At 45.1% G+C, this 20,119-nt stretch overlaps 1 protein-coding gene across 3 annotated transcripts in view; it reads left to right on the top strand.

Annotated features, from left to right (window-relative positions):
• LOC141154236 (bifunctional heparan sulfate N-deacetylase/N-sulfotransferase 3-like) overlaps positions 1-20,119 on the top strand; it is an 875,193-nt gene that overhangs the window by 497,106 nt on the left and 357,968 nt on the right. The window lies entirely within an intron of this gene.

Below are 20,119 nucleotides of genomic sequence, written 5' to 3'. Positions count from 1 at the left end.
GAGAAGCTGCAGCACATAGTCTATGGTCACCCTGAGTAACGGTTCCTCCAGGATTCCAAAGAATTCATGTAACCTGTCTCGCACCTATCTGAACATAGTGGCATGCGTGTAACACTTCAGAGGCTTCTCTAGGGCATGGTCTTTATATCCTCCCAGATGCTGGCACTTATAGCTTGCCAGCGTCTGAGACTGCTAGGCTGCTAGTACATCGAGGTCGCTCTTCAAATTTATACTGGCAAGAGTTTTATAATTGCAGTTGTGTCTTTTCCAAGAAGTACACTTGTTGGTCAACAGCTCAGCTGAGGTAGCTGAGATTATTAATTTACATCTCTGGTAAAATGACTTCTCCATTTTAGATTCCCTCTGTAATTTTACCTGTGCATCTCTTAGCTCCTGTCCTCCAGACCTGTCTGTGTCTGGATACAGAATACTAGATGCTAGATACAGAATCTAAGGCATAGCCTCAGGTATTGCTGATTACTGCATTACCACTTTAATGACTAAGCTAAAGAAGGAAAGGCATGCTTCAAATGATTATTCACTTCACCTTGATTATCCACACCATCAACTTCTAACAAAGTTCTTGTAGAGAAGTTCTCACTTAATTCTTAAGACCTTGAGAGTTCAGGTATCTTTGACATTAATGCTTAGGTCATTGTGCACTGCAATGTTTGTGGGTCTCCTAAGTATGACACTGATGTTGCAGTTGAACACATTTTTTTCAATGTAGCCAATTCTGAGGATCTGAACTTCTGCAGGAGTTTCCACCAGCACAGGATGCACTGTAGGTTTCATGCTCCACTGTTCCACTGTGGATTTCTGAGATACTGTCTTCTGCCATATCCTATATGCCACTCTCAGTGGTGCGCCTATTACGCTCAGGAACCACTCTCTAAGCCATACCTTTTACAGATCCCAACATCTAACTGCTTCAAATATGCAATGTCATATGATCTCTATGATGCAACCAAGAGAACGGTCACAGGCTGAATGTTGTCATTACAGTTCCTTTTGAATTATGGGTACCATCTCTTAGGGGACCACACATACCTTCAGTGTTATCACAATTAATAATCATTTTATTTATATAGCGCTAACATTTTCTGCAGAACTTTGCAATTAGACATTAACACAAATTTGTATAACCAAAACATTTGTTACTGCCTCCCATTAAAACCTTAACCCGGCCATGCTCATGTCAACACCACAATGCAGCACTGGGCTCCACCGCTCTGCTCCTGGGTCACTGATACCAGTGGTCTTCCACTTGATGGAAGTCACTAGTTTCACTGTTTAGAAGTGTTTAGTCATCTGCAGAATGCAATAAAAAAGGGAAACAAACGTCTGACTATTTAGTACTTTTGTTAGCTTGCAACAGACAGTTATCTATCAATTTTCTGCAAAACAAAAAAATTGTGGAAAAAAGCTGATGGCTGTTAATAGAACAACACTATAGTAGATTAAATTTAGCCTTTTGAAATGTTGCTGAATTCTTCAGAATTTTCCAAAGCAATCAGTCTTTCAGATAAATGCTATTATTTTGATGTGGTCATGTTCTTACAACTGCAAAAGAATAAAAATCTTCAATCTCCAAGTGTTGAATACATGTTTGCATACGTTTGTTTCTCAGTGTAACATGTATTGTAGCATAGCAATTACTACACAACAGCCCAAGGGCATATGCACACAATGTCTTTTTCAGGCAGGCTAACTCACCATGCTTTTCAAGAGGATGGTTTAGAAAACACTCACACTTTTTCCAAAAGTGTTTTTTTAGCATTTTTTTTGCAGTTTCCTCAGTGGTTCTCCAACGTTTTTGGCCACCTGTGATTGTTTGTTTTTTTTACTATTTTTCCAGCATTTTTGTGGCATGTTTTTTACTTTCATTTTCCACGTTTTTTTAACTCCATTCAACAATGAGGAAACCTCTAGTGGCTTTACAAAATGCTTAACCCCTTAACATGTACGCCGCAAGTCAGAAATGGATGTATGGAGCGGACTCACGTGGTGAGCCCACCCCATATCCGGCAAGTGATAACGACATATTACAGCCAGGACCTGCCTCTAACAATCATGGATGGTGTGGAGCTCCGCCCACAATTGTTAACCTGGTAAATGCCGCTGTTAATCCCTGACAGCGGCATTTAACATGAGGCGGCATAGGTGCACGTCATTCCATTTTTTTTTCAAACTTCTGATTTTTTTCTTACCACTAAAATAATAGAAAAACTGGACATATTGTAATCATACTGATAAACAGAATCATATTGCAAAGTCATCTTTACCATAAAATGTAAACCGTAAAAACAATTGTTATTTTTTTCACGTTTTCCACTACACTGTGAAGTAAAATGAATGGTGTTATTCAAAAATACAACTCGTCCCGCAAAAAAAAGCTCTCTGGACAGAAAAATAAAAGAGGCATGACTCTGAGAAGAAGGATAGGAAAAAAAGAAATCGGAAAGACAAAAACTGACCCAGTTGTGAAGGGGTTAAAGAGATGTTAGAGCTAGGGATGAGCGGACCTGTGGAAGGTCGGGTTCGAGTGAACTTTACTCCGAAGTCTCTTTTCTCTCTCACTGTCTCTCCTTCTCTCTCTCGTTAGAGCATCTTTTAAAGCATCTCATTGACTACTAATATAAAGTATAAAGCTTCTTCAAAATGTAAAATGCCTGACAAATGGTCAGCTCACTTCTTTTTACTTCTTGGTGTTTTCAGAAACCTGAAGCAATTAAAAGACGCCTGAACATATGAGCAGCAAGATGATTTTACATAAAAGACATTATTTGGACATTCTCTTTTGGTAAAAATTGTGAAAATCAGGTTGTGTTGTTCTAAAGGAAGTGTTTTTTCCTTCAGTGGAGATGGAGAGACTCCACTTCAACCAGTCATCTCAGGTTGCCTAATGAGTCTGATTAGAACCTAGCTTTGAGGCTCCATATAAATGTGTGCTGCATTCACATCTTGGCTTCCAGCCTGAAGAGCATGGCTTGTTTTGCAGAAGGAGCAAGGTCAGAGCTAGTATACAGCAACCAGATGTGGAGCTGAATGTTATTTGGTTTAGGTGGCCAGTGGAATGGGTAGAGTTTCATTGTCTAGAGTTTCATTATCTAGCAGTCTAGATTGTTACCCGAAAGTGTAATGTGTTTGGACATACTGACTTGTGAGAGAAGAGACCTGAAAGTGGTCTCATTTCTCACATTTTTATTTCTTAAGAGAGTGGTCGAGCTGTGAAATATAAGCTTAAAAATTGAAGAACTCAATTAAAACCCCTTCACCCCATGGCGATTTTCCATTTTTCGTTTTTGCTTTTTCCTCCCCTTCTTCCAAGATCCAAAACTTTTATTTTTTCCAGTCATATAGCCATATGAGGGTTTGATTTTTAAAGGACGAGTTGTATTTTTGAATAACACTATTCATTCTGCCACATAATGCATTAAAAATGGGGAAAAAAATCAAAGTGCGAAGAAATTGCAAAAAAAGTACAATTCCACAATGTTTTTTTGGGTTATTTGTTTACCATGTTCAGTATATGGTAAAACTGACCTGGCAATATGATTTCTCAGGTCATTATGAATATGCAGATACCAAACATGTATAGTTTATTTTTTATTTAAGTGGTGAAAAAAAAATCAGAAACTTATTAAAAAAAATTATTTCGCTTTTGTCACCATTTTCAAGACCTTTTCTGTGGGAATTTGCTTACTTCCTGGAATATTTCCAACAAACTATGGTACGACGCCATGGTATTAGCACTACCCCCAGTACCAGTAGTAAAGCCATCCCCAATTTCCTTCTCAGGAATTTTATTTGGCAGACTGAGTGGCTGCCCAAATACATTTTCTCACAAAGGAGCTGAAGATAAAGTGGCAGTAGGTGCAAATTTCTCCAGCCTGTTAAATATTAGCAGGTGAACGGCAGCACATTGGATCAGTGGTTAGCACTGAAGCCTTGCAGAGCTGGGATCCTTGGTTCAAATCCCAGGAAGGACAACATCTGCAAGGACTTTGCATGTTCTCCCCATGTTTGTGTGTGTTTCCTCCTCAGTAAAAAAGCAGCCATAGAGTGTCCGGGAACCTTCCCACACACTTTTCTTAGCCAGAACTGCTTCTCAGCAGGGTTGGACGGTCCCACCAGAGAATCCTCTGGTGTGCCTTGGCTTCTACCTCAGGAGAGTTCATGACAGCGCTAACTTTACAGCTGCTATGGGGCTCTTGAGCGGGTGAGAAAGGTGAGCCCTCAGAATTAAATCCTCTGGTGGGCACAGTGTTTTTCAATCTGAAACAGCTTCTCAGTGGGAGTTGTATTTCACCACAGCCATATTCTTTAGCTCGGTGAAAGGGCTGGCATAGAGGGAAACCGTATCTACCCCGGCTGTCATTTCTCCATCAAGAGGTTCCGCCCATTGTCACACACGACCATGCCTGGCTATATGCTCAGCGGTGAGAGCCACAGATCAGGCTGCTGTGTTACAGCTTTCAACAACTCTGCAGCGCTGGGTGGTTTGTCAATTAAGTATTAAGCATGTTAACTTCAGCACAGTCTGTTGCCGCTTGGCCAAGGTAGTGCTGCAGTGCTGTCAGCTTGTGACTGATCTGATCATTTCGGAGATGGAGGAGGAGGTGCATGAGCTGAGCAATGTGATTACATTGAGGTTAAATTGGTGACACTGTTTTTTATACTAAAGAAAGATCCTATTGTTTTGTTTTTTTATGTTATTATTGAAGACCAATGCATTCACAGGGAAATGTCATTTTAACATTTTACAACCTTATCTGGCAATGTGGTGTGTGACACATCATCAGACACATCCATTTTTATTATTGATGGAGGGACTCTGAAAGTCATAAAGCCTATTTTTACAGGGACATCAGACGACCCTTACTGTTCTTAAAAGGCCAGCAGTCGGCCCTAGCTATTGTTAGAGAGCCATCAGCCGGCTATGCTTTGTTGTTCCCATTATTAACAAGTGAGTCTCCTATACTGTTATTGCGTATCCAGTGACTGCAAGTGCTGCCAAAAATTTGGACACAACCCAATACCCCTTTGAAGAGACATAGAGGAGGGTCTCAGTAAAAAAATTGTTCCCATTATAAAGGAGCGGGTCTCCTATAGTGGTAATGCCCATGCTGTGACTGCAAGGGCTGCCAAAATTAGGGAAAAACCCCAATAAGAATTTAAAGACACATAGAGCAGGGCCACAGTAACAAGGTACGACATGTTCCCATTTGAAAGGAGAGGGTCTGCTATACAGTTATAGGGTATGCAGTGAGTCCAACGGCTGACCAATTTTAGGAAAAACCCCACTAAGAATTTAAAGACACACAGAGCATGGCAACAGTAACAAGGTACTACATGTTCCCATTAAAATGGAGAGGGTCTGCTATACAGCTATAGGGTATGCAGTGAGTCCAACGGCTATCCAATTTTAGGAAAAACCCCACTAAGAATTTAAAGACACATGGAGCAGGGCCACAGTAACAAGGTACGACATGTTCCCATTGGAAAGGAGAGGGTCTGCTATACAATTATAGGGTATGCAGTGAGTTCAACGGCTGACCAATTTTAGGAAAAACCCCACTAAGAATTTAAAGACACATAGAGCAGGGCCACAGTAGCAAGGTACGACATGTTCCCATTAGAAAGGAGATGGTCTGCTATACAGTTATAGGGTATGCAGTGAGTCCAACGGCTGACCAATTTTAGGAAAAACCCCACTAAGAATTTAAAGTACACAGAGCAGGGCCACAGTAACAAGTATGACATGTTCCCATTAGAAAGGAGAGGGTCTGCTATACAGTTTTAGGGTATGCAGTGAGTCCAACGGCTGACTAATTTTAGGAAAAACCCCACTAAGCATTTAAAGACACACAGAGCAGGGCCACAGTAACCACAAATTCCCATTAGAAAGGAGAGAGTGTCCCATAGTGTTGGTCTATGCAGTGAATGCAAGGGCTGCCAAAAATTTGGAGGCACTTCAATGCCCCTTGGAAGAGACGTGGAGGAGGGCCTCATAAAAAAATGTTCCCATTAGAAAGGGGCGGGCCTCCTATACTTGTAATGCCCATGCACTAAGTGTATGGGCTGACAAACATTTACCCCTGGGGGGTATACATGAACATACTTTATGAAAAAAAAAATTTCACGGGCATCATAAACACCCTTTAAAAAAATTATGTGGGTGTTGCATCACGGACCACGGTCACCCTGGTGATATGGTGGTGGAGGTTGAGGAGAAGGAGGAGGACAAGAGCAAATAGACAAAATCAGGAAGCGTATACCCATGTGTCGGTGGGAAAAGGTGCATGGGAATACACCTCCCAAGAAAAGACACTGGATTTGAGTTTATGTTATGCTGCTATCATTCGGTGGTGTTGAGAAGTCTGGTCCAATCCAGCCCTTGTTCATTTTTATAAGAGTCAGCCTGTCAGCATTTTCAGTTGACAGGCGGATGCGCTTTTCAGTTATAATTCCACCAGCGGCACTAAAAACCCGCTCTGATAAAACGCTGGCGGCAGGGCAGGCCAGGACCTCCAAGGCATAGAGAGCCAGTTCATTCCACGTATCCAGCTTGGATACCCAATAATTATAAGGCACAGAGGAATCACGGAGGACGTTGGTACGGTCAGCAAGGTACTTCCTCAGCATCTTCCCAAACTTTGCACTCCTTGTGAGAGTACCCTGCGCCTCAGGGCCTATGCGATGGGAGGGTCTGAGAAAATTCTCCCAGAACTTTGACAATGTTCCCCTGCCTCTGCTGCTTTGAAGTTGTGTGTCTCTTGCCAACGAAGTGTGCCCTCTGCCACCAGCGTTTTCAGATGGGAATTTTTTTTTAATAGTTCCGCAACAAGGGCCTTCTGGTACTGACCCATTTTTGTAGACCTGTCCGCCTCAGGATGGAATAAGATATATAAAGTTCTCTTGTAGTGTGGGTCTAGAAGTGTCACCAACCAGTAATGACTGTCACTCAAAATTTTGAGAACGCGAGGGTCATGGGAAAGGCAGCGTAACATAAACTCAGCCTTGCGTGATAGACTACTAACAGGCAAAACTTCCGTGTCCTCACAAAGAGGATGACTGACCATGCTCTCCTCCTCCTCCTCCTCTCTGTCCTCAGGCCATCCACGCTGAACAGACGTTCTTCCTCCTCCTCCTCCTCTTCCTTATTGTCATCCAATCCACGTTGGGATGAGATGAGGCTTGGCTGTGTGTAATCACCCTGTATGGTTCCTTGCTCCATCTCATCGTGCTTCGCCTGCAATTCATCCTCTTTGATTGTGAGCAGAGAGCGTTTTAGAAGACAGAAGTGGGATGGTGCCGCTAATTATGGAGTCATCGCCGCTCACCATCCTGGTGGAGTCCTCAAAGTTTTGGAGGATGGTGCATATGTCTGACATCCATGTCCACTCCTGAGGTCTAATGTGTGGAGTCTGAGCTGAATACCAACGGCCTTGTTTATGCTGGTACTCAACAACTGCCCTCTTCGGCTCACAAATCCTTCCCAACATCTGCAGTGTAGAGTTCCAATGCATGGGGACATCACACACCAGTCTGTGAGCAGGAAGCTGCAAACGCTGCTGAAAAACTGCAAGGGCGGCGGAAGCTGTAGCTGACTTTCTAAAATGGGCACACAGGCGGCGTACTTTAACAAGCAGATCCGGCAACTCCGGGTAGGATTTGAGAAACCGCTGAACCACGAAGTTAAGCACATGGGCCAGGCATGGTACGTGTGTGAGCTCGCCTCACCTCAGAGCCGTCACCAGGTTCCTGCCATTGTCACACACGACCATGCCTGGCTGTAGGTTCAGCGGTGTGCGCCACAGATCTGCCTGCTCTTTCAGAGCTGTCCACAACTCTTCAGCATTGTGCGTTTTTTCACCTAAGCATATTAGCTTCAGCACAGCCTGTTGCCGCTTGGCCGAGGCAGTGCTGCTTCCAGCTTGTGACTGATGTGGTCATTTCGGAGATGGAGGCTGAAGAGGAGGAGGAGGCTGAGGAGGATGAGGTGCAGGAGCTGGAGACCGTGGGGTCAACCCTGATTGACCTAGGGCCCGCAATCCTTGGCATCGGGAGGACTTATTCTGTACCAAGGTCCGACTGGGTCCTAGCTTCCACTATGTTAACCCAGTGTGCCGTCAGCGAGATGTACCGTCCCTGCCCACAAGCACTTGTCCACGTATCCGTGGTTAGGTGGACTTTACCGGTAACTGCGTTGTTGAGAGCATGGCTACTGTTTTGGTACACGTGCTTGTGTAATGCGGGGACGGCACACCGGGAGAAATAGTGGCGGCTGGGGACCGAGTACCGAAGGACGGCCGCCGCCATCATGTTGCGGAATGCTTCCGTCTCCACGAGCCTATAAGGCAACATTTCGAGCGCAAGCAGTCGTGAAATGTGAGAATTTAGTAGTGTGGCCTGTGGGGCGTTGGCTGCATATTTGCGCTTGCATTCCAAGGACTGGGGTATGGGCAACTGAACGCTGCGCTGGGACAAGGACATGGACGTGCTTCCTGATGATGCTACTTGAGAGTGTGCAATGACAGGTGCAGGGCAGGAGGCGTCTTCGCATGCACCATGGACAGGAGATTGGCTTGCATGCACAACAGCGGAAGAAGCAATGGTGCCACCCGCAGACACTGTATCTGGACACTGGGGTTCGGCCCACAAAGTCGGGTGCTTTGCTGCCATGTGCCTGATCATGCTGGTGGTGGTCAGGCTGATCGTTTTGCCACCCCTGCTAATGCTGGCCTGGCAGGTGTTGCAAATGGCATATTTGGGGTTATCGGCAGTCTTTAAAAAACAACCAGACTCGGGAAGACCTAACAGTTGTACTAGCAACTTCCTTCGTGTTGGTGTTACGGTGAACGGTTGCCTGCCTTCTGTCTGCGGCCACCATACTGCTTCTTCCTGCCTGTTGGGGTGCTCTGCCTCCCTCCCCATGTGTGCTGCTGTCCTCGCTCTGCATGTCCTCCTGCCAGGTTGGGTCAGTTACTATATCATCCACCACCTCGTCTTCCACTTCCGCACCCTGGTCCTCCTCCTGACTTTCTGGCAATTGTATCTCATCATCGTCCACATCTTGTGACACTTTCCCACCCTCACCTTCATGTGACCGTGGCTGCTGAAATATTTGGGTATCGCTACACGCAATCTCCTCTTGCCCCGCTTCAAGTGGACCGGGCGAGAGGCCCGAATCTATAAATGGAAAAGTGAACAGCTCTTCAGAGTGTCCAAGTGTGGGATCAGTTGTCTCTGGGTACTCGGCATGGTGGGAGGAAGGAGGATCAGGTTGAGGAATATGCGGTCCAGACTCACGCTACTCAGACTTGACCGTGTGGAAGATATGGTGGTGGAAAATTGACTGGAAGCATTATCCGCTATCCAACCAACAACCTTTTGACACTGCTCTGGGTTCAACAGAGGTGTGCTGCGGTCCCCTAGAAATTGGGACAGGTAGGTCAGGCGAGAAGATGTGGGTGTTTGTTGTGGCACAATTTCGGCTTGCCCACGGCCTTGTCCTCGGCCTCTGCATGCACCATTACCATCACGTCCAGTTCCCCGTCCCTTGTCACGTGCCTTGCCCATTTTAAATGGAGGACAGTATCTTCCACGCTCACTACAAATGACTGAGTTTGGAGCGAACTTATATGTGATCCGTGTGATAGAGAAAACAGAGTTTTAAATACCTGGCCTGTAGGTAAGTAGTTTGAACAGCAAACTGCGGTGAATTGCTTCAATGACACACTAAAGGAAATTTTAAATGGAGGCAAGAAATAGCAGTATTTTCTGACAACGTATATGTGATCCGTTTGACAGAGAAAACACATTTTTAAATACCTGGCCTGTAGGTAACTAGTTTGAACAGCAAACTGGTGTGAATTGCTTCAATGACACAATAAAGGAAGTTTTTAATGGAGGCCAGAAATGGCAGTATTTTCTGACAACGTATATGTGATCCGTTTGACAGAGAAAACTCAGTTTTAAATAACTGGATTTCTAGCGCTCTAATATGGAAAGGACGTGGCTGTATTCTGCAGTGCCAACAAGCAAATGGCGCAGAAATATGGTGTTCTCTGGATTGCTTTTTAAGCAAATAATGAGGATTAAGATTCAAAGAAATGTATTCCTGGCCCCTGAGACCTGGGCCTTTGTATAGAAATATCTAACAGCAGCAGAAGGCAGAATTGGAATGGAGCCTCTTGTGCTATATGCACTGCAGTCTGCTATATACACTGCCTGCCTATAAACCCTGCCTGCCTGATATCTCTGCAGATAGATTAGTCCTCAGAAGGACTGTTTGTTAAGATGGATATTTGTAATGTACGTTTTTTCTCCCTACACTACCTAATACACAAGCAAATATGTCCCTGACGCAGCAGCACCTCTCCCAAAACAAGCAAATGGCGCAGAAAACCGGTGTTCTCTGGATTGCTTTTTAAGCAAATAATGAGGATTAAGATCCAAAGAAAAGTATTCCTGGCCCCTGAGACCTGGGCCTTTGTATAGAAATATCTAACAGCAGCAGAAGGCAGAATTGGAATGGAGTCTCTTGTGCTATATGCACTGCAGTCTGCTATATACACCGCCTGCCTATACACCCTGCCTGCCTGATATCTCTGCAGTTGGATTAGTCCTCAGAAGGACTGTTTCTTAAGATGGATATGTGTAATGTACGGTTTTTCTCCCTACACTACCTAATACACGATCAAATCTCTCCCTGACACAGCAGCAGCTCTCCCTACACTGTCTGATCCGGAGTGACTGTGACGAGCATGGCGGCGCCAGGTATGATATAGACTTGATGATGCTGTGTGGCCAGCCAATCACTGTAATGCCCACAACCAACATGGCTACGGCATTACAATGCATGGCAGGCAATCCCTGCATGTTCAATGGCTCTCTAAAGAGCGCCAAACATGCAGGGAGGGGACCCGAGCTCCTGCCCGAGCAACCCGGAAATACTCGGCGAGCGCCGAGCATCTCGAGCAGTGAGATGCTCGGGCAAGCACCAAGCAGTAGCGAGCATGCTTGCTCATCACTAATTGTAATATATCTAATCAGAGCTATATGCCTCTTTCCCACTTATGAGCCACCTTTTACCCTAATAGTTTTTATCTTACCCCATAGCTAGATAAATCTTTGCCCTGCTCAGTGTTGCTCCATAATTAATGCCTTCCTAAATCTTCTGTTTTTGAATCAAGTAAGTGATGAAGAGCAAGAATCACTCTCTGCGTGCTATGCAGTGTATAGGAGACATCATCGCAATTAGTCTCTTTCCGCCAGCTCAAAGTCAATTCCAAGTATAGAGATAGAGCCTATGGAAATAAAAATCCTCATGACAGTTTATACAGAAAAGTTACTTGAAAATATAGTTACCCATTAACCCCTTTCTGACCCAGGGCGTATTAGTACGTATCTGTGCCCTGGGCCTTATGGCCCTGTTACGTATTAATACGCCCTGGCGATTTTGTCCGCACACAAGCGGTGCGGGCAAGATCGCCGCCGGCTGTCAGCTGATTGTCACAGCTGACACCCTGTGCTATGTGCAGGGAGTGGTCCCGCACCGCTCCCGGCACATTAACCCCCGAAATGCTGCAATCAAAATCAATCGCAGCATTCCGGTGGCAAGAGGAGGTAAGCGCTATACTTACCTTCTCTGCGGCGTCCAGCGGCGTCTGAATCCGGTCTCGGATGTTGTCATGGTGACCCGACGTCATCATGACAACATCCGGGTCACCAGGAGGCAGGAAGTTGCTTTGGTCATGATCAGTGCACGAGCAAAGTAACTTCTCCCTGTGCAGCGCTGACAGGCTGCATGGCATAGGAAGCTGCTGCTCTCTATGCCATGCTGGCGATCAGGCTGCAAAAAGTGAAAGTCCCATAGTGGGACAATGTGAACAAGTAATAAAAATGTCAGAAAGTGAAAAAAAAAAAAAAAAATTGTAAAAATATTTTAAAAAAATGAAAAAAAAATAATAAAAAAAATATATATTGTACCCATAAATAAATAATCTTATGAAAAAAAAAAATAAACCAATAAAAGTGCACATATTTGGTATCACCGCGTCCGGAAAGACCTGACCTATAAAACTGTCCTACTAGTTAACCCCTTTAGTGAACACGGAAAACAAAACAAAAAAAAAACGAAACATAAAACGATGTTTTATCATCATACCCCCAAACAAAAAATGGAATAAAACGCGATCAAAAAGACCAATGTAAATAAAAATGGTACCGCTGAAAACATCATCTTGTCGCACAAGAAACAAGCCACAATACACCTCCAACAACAGAAAAATAAAAAAGTTATAGCTCTCAGAATAAAGCGATGCAAAAACAATTCTTTTTTCTATAAAATAATTTTTATTGTGTAAAAGCGCCATAATATATAAAAAAAAACAAAACAAAAAAAAAAAAACAGTACAGCTGTAAACATTCTGACCCGAAGAATAAAGCAACCTTATCAATTTTACCACACACAGAAAAGCATAAAAAAAAATTAAAAAAAAAAAAAAATTTGCCCGAAAATGATACCAATAAAAATGTCAACTTGTCCCGCAAAAAACAAGCCCTTACATGACTCTGTCGACCGAAATATGTAAAAATTATAGCTCTCAAAATATGGCGATGCAAAAACTAGTCTTTGCAAAAAAATGCGTCTTTTAGTGCGTGACAGCTGTCAATCATAAAAACCCAATATGAATCTGACATCGCTGTAATTGCACCGACCTGAAGAATAACGTCATCTAATCACTTATACCACACGAGGAACGGCGTAAAATATAAACTTTAGGGTGAGGGTTGTGCTAGGGTTAGGGTTGTGCTAGGGTTTGGGTTAACGTTGGACTAGGGTTAGGGTTTGAGTTAGGGTTGGGCTAGGGTTGGGGATAGGGTTGGGCTAGGGTTGGGCTAGGGTTAGGGCTGGGCTAGGGTTAGGGTTAGGCTAGGGTTAGGCTAAGGTTAGGGTTGGGCTAAGGTTCGGTTTGGGATTATTTCAGAAGTAAAGAAAAAAAATGACGACGATATGGCGACTAGTGAGCGCAAGTACTTGCTACTTGAGTTTGCATCGGGTGCTTGGGTATGCACTGAGTATGGTGGGTGCTCGAGTGACATGCTCGAGTCTCCTCCTCAAATGTTTTGCAGCTGTTATACAGCCAAAAAAACTTTGCCGGGATTGCCTGCCATGCACGAGCGATTCCCACATGTTTTTTTTTTGGTGTCTAATAAAAAAACATGCGGGGCAGGGACTCGAGCATGTCACTTGAGCACTCGCGATACTTTGTGCATACCCTAGTACCTGATGAAAACTCAAATAGAGAGCACTTGCACTCAAGATTAATGACAACTAGTGTTGAGCGATACCTTCCGATATCAGGAAATATCGTATCGGATTGGATCGGGCCGATACCCAAAAAGTATCGGATATCGCCGATTCCGATACCGGAAACCAATGCAAGTCAATGGGACACAAATATCGGAATGAAAATAAACCCTTTCTTTCCTTGTAGGTTAATTCTACATGAAGTAAAACAACTAAGAATAATGTAGAATGACATGAAAAGCCGGCAATTCATCAGCGGCATTCACCGGTACCCGACAATTTACAACAGAAAGAATAGAGCTTCACACATAGATTAGATAGATAGAAACATGTCAGTCACATATATATGAAGTACAGTGACAGTGTTGCTTACTGTACTTGTCATTTAGTGTAAAGGATTTATTAAAAAAAATATTAGTGTTTTCGTGCACCGTCTCTTTAAAAAAGCCGGCCGGCAATTCAGCATCTGTACCCGACAATTTATAACAGACAGAATAGAGCTTCACACATAGATTAGATAGATAGAAACATGTCAGCCACATATATAAGAAGTACAGTGACAGTGTTGCTTACTGTACTTGTCATTTAGTGTAAAGGATTTATTTAAAAAAATAATAGTGTTTTCATGCACCGTCTCTTTAAGAAAGCCGGCCGGCAATTCAGCATCTGTACCCGACAATTTAGAATAGAAGGAATAGAGAATCACACATAGATTAGATAGATAGAAACATGTCAGTCACATATATATGAAGTACAGTGATAGTGTTGATTACTGTACTTGTCATTTAGTGTTAAAATAAAGGATTTATTTAAAAAAAAATTGGCGTGGGGTTCCCCTTAATTTTAGGCTCTAGCGGAGGTTAAGCAGACAGCTGGGGCAAATGTTTGAAGCCTGGGAAGGGGGTAATACCCACGGAGCTTCCCAGGCTACTAATATCAGCCCCCAGCTGAATACCTAGCCTTTACTAGCTATTAAAATGGGGGACCCCCCCAAAAAAATGACGTGGGGTCCCCCCTAATTTAATAGCTAGCACAGGCTAGGCAGACAGCTGGGGGCTGATATTAATAGCCCAGGAAGGGTACCATGAATATTGGCCCCCTCCCAGGCTAGAAACACCAGCCGTCAGCCGCCCCAGAAATGGCGCATCCATAGGATGCGCCAATTCTGGCACTTAGCCTCGCTCTTCCACGCTGCCCTGGTGCGGTGGCAGGGGGTAATAGGGTTGGGGTTGATGTCAGCTTATAATGCCAGCTGACATCAAGCCCAGGTTAGTAATGGAGAGGCGTCTATAAGACACCCCCATTACTAACCCCATAGTCAAAGTTAAAAAAAACACAAACACCCAGAATAAAGTCCTTTAATTGAAATAAAGACACAATCCTTTATTGTTCTAAATTAAACCATACTTACCGTCACGCCCATTCCAGCTGAAGCCAACGATCTCCTGCAATAAAAGAAAAATAATAAAGCAACCTCATCCTTACCTTTCGATGGTTCCCAGGACAGCTCCAGCTCTGCTACATCGAGATGACAGGCTGGACCGCAGCAGAAAGCTGCCATCCAGCCTGTCATCCCGCAGACACTGAGAAGCGCAGGCATGCTTGCGCTCCTCAGTGTCTCTCTGTGACGTCATCCAGATGAGCCGAGTTCATGTCCAATGAACTCAGCTCACCTCATGCACGTCACTGACAGCGTGGGAAAATTCTCCTGCACTCAGCGCTTCAGCGTGAGAATTCTCCCACGCTGTCAGTGACATACATGAGGTGAGGTCATGTCCAATGAACTCAGCTCACCTCATGCACGTCACTGACAGCGTGGGAAAATTCTCACGCTGAAGTGCTGAGTGCAGGAGAATTTTCCCACGCTGTCAGTGACGTACATGAAGTGAGCGGAGTTCATTGGACATGACCTCGGCTCATCTGGATGCCGTCACAGCCAGACACTGAGGAGTGGAAGTATGCCTGCGCTTCTCAGTGTCTGCGGGATGACAGGATGGATGGCAGCGTTCTGCTGCGGTCCAGCCTGTCATCTCGATGTAGCAGAGCTGGAGCCGTCGTGGGAGCCATGGAAAGGTAAGGATGAGGTTGCTTTATTATTTTTCTTTTATTGCAGGAGATCGTTGGCTTCAGCTGGAATGGGCGTGATGGTAAGTATGGTTTAATTTAGAACAATAAAGAATTGTGTCTTTATTTCAATTAAAGGACTTTTTTCTGGGTGTTGTGTTTTTTTAAATACTTTACTAGAAATTCATGGTGGTCATGTCTAATATTGGCGTGACCCCATGAATTTTGGGCTTAGGGCCAGCTGATAATGCCAAGCTGGCCTTAACCCCTTTATTACCCAGTGAGCCACCGCACCAGGGCCCTGGATGAGTTGGGTACAGCGCCAGAAGATGGCGCTTCTATGAACGCGCCATTTTCTGGGGCGGCTGCGGACTGCAATTTGCAGCGGGGGTGGCCCAGAAAGCTTGGGTCTCCCTGCGCTGCGGATTCCAGCCCCCAGCTGCCTAGTTGTATCTGGCTGGGCACAAAAATAGGGCGAAGCCCCACGCATTTTTTTTTAAAATTATTTCATGAAATTCATGGAATAATTAAGAAAAAAAGGGCTTCCCTATATTGTTGTGTCCAACCAGGTACAAATAGGCAGCTGGTGGTTGGGGGCAGCCCATTCCTGCCTGCTGTACCTGGCTGGACACAAATATAGTGCGAAGCCCCACGTCAATTTTTTTTTAATTATTTCATGAAATAATTTTTTTAAAAAAGGGCTTCCCTATATTGTTGTGTCCGGCCAGGTACAAATAGGCAGCTGGTGGTTGGGGGCAGCCTGTTCCTGCCTGCTGTACCTGGCTGGACACAAATATAGGGCGAAGCCCCACGTCAATTTTTTTTAAAATAAGTCCTTTATTTTAACACTAAATGACATTTGAGGAGTTAATAAAGATGCAGTCCCTAAATTATTATTTATTTTTTAATTAATTTTTCCCAAAACTTTTGACGTGGGCTTCGCCATATTTTTGTATGCCAGCCAGGTACAGCATCCAGCTTCTATGAACGCGCCATTTTCCGGGGTGGCTGCGCACTGCAATTTTCAGCGGGGGGAGGGGGGGGGCAGAAAGCTTGGGCCTCCCTGCGCTGCAGATTCCATCCCCCAGCTGCCTAGTTGTACCTGGCTGGACACAAAAATAGGGAGAAGCTTCACGTATTTTTTTTTTTTAATTATTTCATGAAATTCATGAAATAATTAAGAAAAAAAGGGCTTCCCTATATTGTTGTGTCCAACCAGGTACAAATAGGCAGCTGGTGGTTGGGGGCAGCCCGTTCCTGCCTGCTGTACCTGGCTGGACACAAATATAGTGCGAAGCCCCACGTCAATTTTTTTTAAATCATTTCAGGAAATTCATGAAATAATTTAAAAAAATTGATGTGGGGCTTCGCCCTATATTTGTGTCCAGTCAGGTACAGCAGGCAGGAACGGGCTGCCCCCAACCACCAGCAGCCTATTTGTACCTAGCCGGACACAACAATATAGGGAAGCCCTTTTTTTCTGAATTATTCCATGAATTTCATGAATTTAAAAAAAAAAAAACGTGGAGCTTCGCCCTATTTTTGTGTCCAGCCAGGTACAACTAGGCAGCTGGGGGCTGGAATCTGCAGCGCAGGGAGGCCCAAGCTTTCTGGGCCCCACCCGCTGCAAATTGCAGTCCGCAGCCGCCCCGGAAAATGGCGCGTTCATAGAAGCGCCATCTTCTGGCGCTGTACCCAACTCATCCAGGGCCCTGATGCGGTGGCTCACTGGGTAATAAAGGGGTTAAGGCCAGCTTGGCATTATCAGCTGGCCCTAAGCCCGAAATTCATGGGGTCACGCCAATATTAGACATGACCACCATGAATTTCTAGTAAAGTATTTAAAAAAAACACAAACACCCAGAAAAAAGTCCTTTAATTGAAATAAACACACAATTCTTTATTGTTCTAAATTAAACCATACTTACCATCACGCCCATTCCAGCTGAAGCCAACGATCTCCTGCAATAAAAGAAAAATAATAAAGCAACCTCATCCTTACCTTTCCATGGCTCCCACGACGGCTCCAGCTCTGCTACATCGAGATGACAGGCTGGACCGCAGCAGAACGCTGCCATCCAGCCTGTCATCCCGCAGACACTGAGAAGCGCAGGCATACTTCCACTCCTCAGTGTCTGGCTGTGACGGCATCCAGATGAGCCGACAATGAACTCGGCTCACCTCATGTACGTCACTGACAGCGTGGGAGAATTCTCCTGCACTCAGCGCTTCAGCGTGAGAATTTTCCCACGCTGTCAGTGACGTGCATGAGGTGAGGTCATGTCCCATGAACTCGGCGCACCTCATGCACGTCACTGACAGCGTGGGAGAATTCTCACGCTGAAGCGCTGAGTGCAGGAGAATTTTCCCACGCTGTCAGTGACGTGCATGAGGTGAGCTGAGTTCATTGGACATGACCTCGGCTCATCTGGATGACGTCACAGAAAGACACTGAGGAGCGCAAGCATGCCTGCGCTTCTCAGTGTCCGCGGGATGACAGGCTGGATGGCAGCGTTCTGCTGCGGTCCAGCCTGTCATCTCGATGTAGCAGAGCTGAAGCTGTCCTGGGAACCATGGAAAGGTAAGGATGAGGTTGCTTTATTATTTTACTTTTATTGCAGGAGATCGTTGGCTTCAGCTGGAATGGGTGTGGCGGTAAGTATGGTTTAATTTAGAACAATAAAGAATTGTGTCTTTATTTCAATTAAAGGACTTTTTTCTGGGTGTTTGTGTTTTTTTTAAATACTTTACTAGAAATTCATGGCGGTCATGTCTAATATTGGCGTGACCCCATGAATTTCGGGCTTAGGGCCAGCTGATAATGCCAAGCTGGCCTTAACCCCTTTATTACCCAGTGAGCCACCGCACCAGGGCCCTGGATGAGTTGGGTACAGCGCCAGAAGATGGCGCTTCTATGAACGCGCCATTTTCCGGGGCGGCTGCGGACTGCAATTTGCAGCGGGTGGGACCCAGAAAGCTTGGGTCTCCCTGCGCTGCAGATTCCAGCCCCCAGCTGCCTAGTTGTACCTGGCTGGACACAAAAATAGGGCGAAGCGCCACACATTTTTTTTTTTAATTATTTCATGAAATTCATGGAATAATTAAGAAAAAAAGGGCTTCCCTATATTGTTGTGTCCGGCTAGGTACAAATAGGCAGCTGGTGGTTGGGGGCAGCCCGTTCCTGCCTGCTGTACCTGGCTGGACACAATTATAGGGCGAAGCCCCACATAATTTTTTTTTAATTATTTCATGAATTTCCTGAAATAATTAAAAAAAAATTGACGTGGGGCTTCACACTATATTTGTGTCCAGCCAGGTACAGCAGGCAGGAACGGGCTGCCCCCAACCACCAGCTGCCTATTTGTACCTAGCCGGACACAACAATATAGGGAAGCCCTTTTTTTCTTAATTATTCCATGAATTTCATGAAATAATTAAAAAAAAAAAAACGTGGAGCTTCTCCCTATTTTTGTGTCCAGCCAGGTACAACTAGGCAGCTGGGGGATGGAATCTGCAGCGCAGGGAGGCCCAAGCTTTTTGCCCTCCCCCCCCCCCGCTGAAAATTGCAGTCCGCGGCCGCCCCGGAAAATGGCGCGTTCATAGAAGCTGGATGCTGTACCTGGCTGGCATACAAAAATATGGCGAAGCCCACGTCAAAAGTTTTGGGAAAAATTTATTAAAAAATAAATAATAATTTAGGGACTGCATCTTTATTAAGTCCTCAAATGTCATTTAGTGTTAAAATAAAGGATTTATTTAAAAAAAAAATGGCGTGGGATCCCCCATAATTTTAGTCTCTAGCGGAGGTTAAGCAGACGGCTGGGGCAGATGTTTGAAGCCTGGGAAGGGGGTAAAACCCACGGAGCTTCCCAGGCTACTAATATCAGCCCCCAGCTGAATACCTAGCCTTTACTAGCTATTAAAATGGGGGACCCCCCAAAAAAAAATGACGTGGGGTCCCCTCTATTTTAATAGCTAGCAAAGGCTAGGCAGACAGCTGGGGGCTGATATTAATAGCTCAGGAAGGGTGCCATGAATATTGGCCCCCTCCCAGGCTAGAAACACCAGCCGTCAGCCGCCCCAGAAATGGCGCATCCATAGGATGCGCCAATTCTGGCACTTAGCCTCGCTCTTCCACGCTGCCCTGGTGCGGTGGCAGGGGGTAATAGTGGTGGGGTTCATGTCAGCGCCAGCTGCCATGAAGCCCAGGTTAGTAATGATGGCCGTCTATATGACACCCCCATTACTAACCTACAAAGTGTTAAAAAGAAAAAACACACTACACCCAGAAAAAAATAATTTATTTGAAATAAAACACCATTTTATTTAATTCTTAGTTTACTAAAAAAAAAATAGTTACCTGTCCACGTTCCTGCGCTGATCTCCCATGCACAGCTGTCACATCTGGAGATGGTGACAGCTGTGCATGGCTGCTGTAAGCTCACGCTGCCGGGAACACGTCCGCTCCCGGCAGCGGGAGCCACTGACTGAGGTCACCGGAGTGCATTCAGGCAGCGCAGCTCCGGAGACCTCCTTTACGGCAGTGCTGTACCGTGGGAATTTCTCACGATACAGCAGTGCCGTAAAGGAACTAACCGGAGCAGCGCTGCCTGAACTCCGGTGAACCCTTACGGCCCCGTCATTCTAGCGGCGGCAGCGGTTCAGAGCGGTCACATTCTATGTGGCTGCTCTGAACTGGAGATCTTCGTGGGACACTCGTGGACTACTACGGAG

The sequence above is a fragment of the Phyllobates terribilis genome, unplaced genomic scaffold (genome assembly GCF_046119375.1).
Source record: "Phyllobates terribilis strain yellow unplaced genomic scaffold, ASM4611937v1 Scaffold_1__5_contigs__length_1240528914, whole genome shotgun sequence".
In the NCBI taxonomy this organism is placed as follows: domain Eukaryota; kingdom Metazoa; phylum Chordata; class Amphibia; order Anura; family Dendrobatidae; genus Phyllobates; species Phyllobates terribilis.
This window is presented reverse-complemented; position numbering and strand designations above follow the sequence as displayed.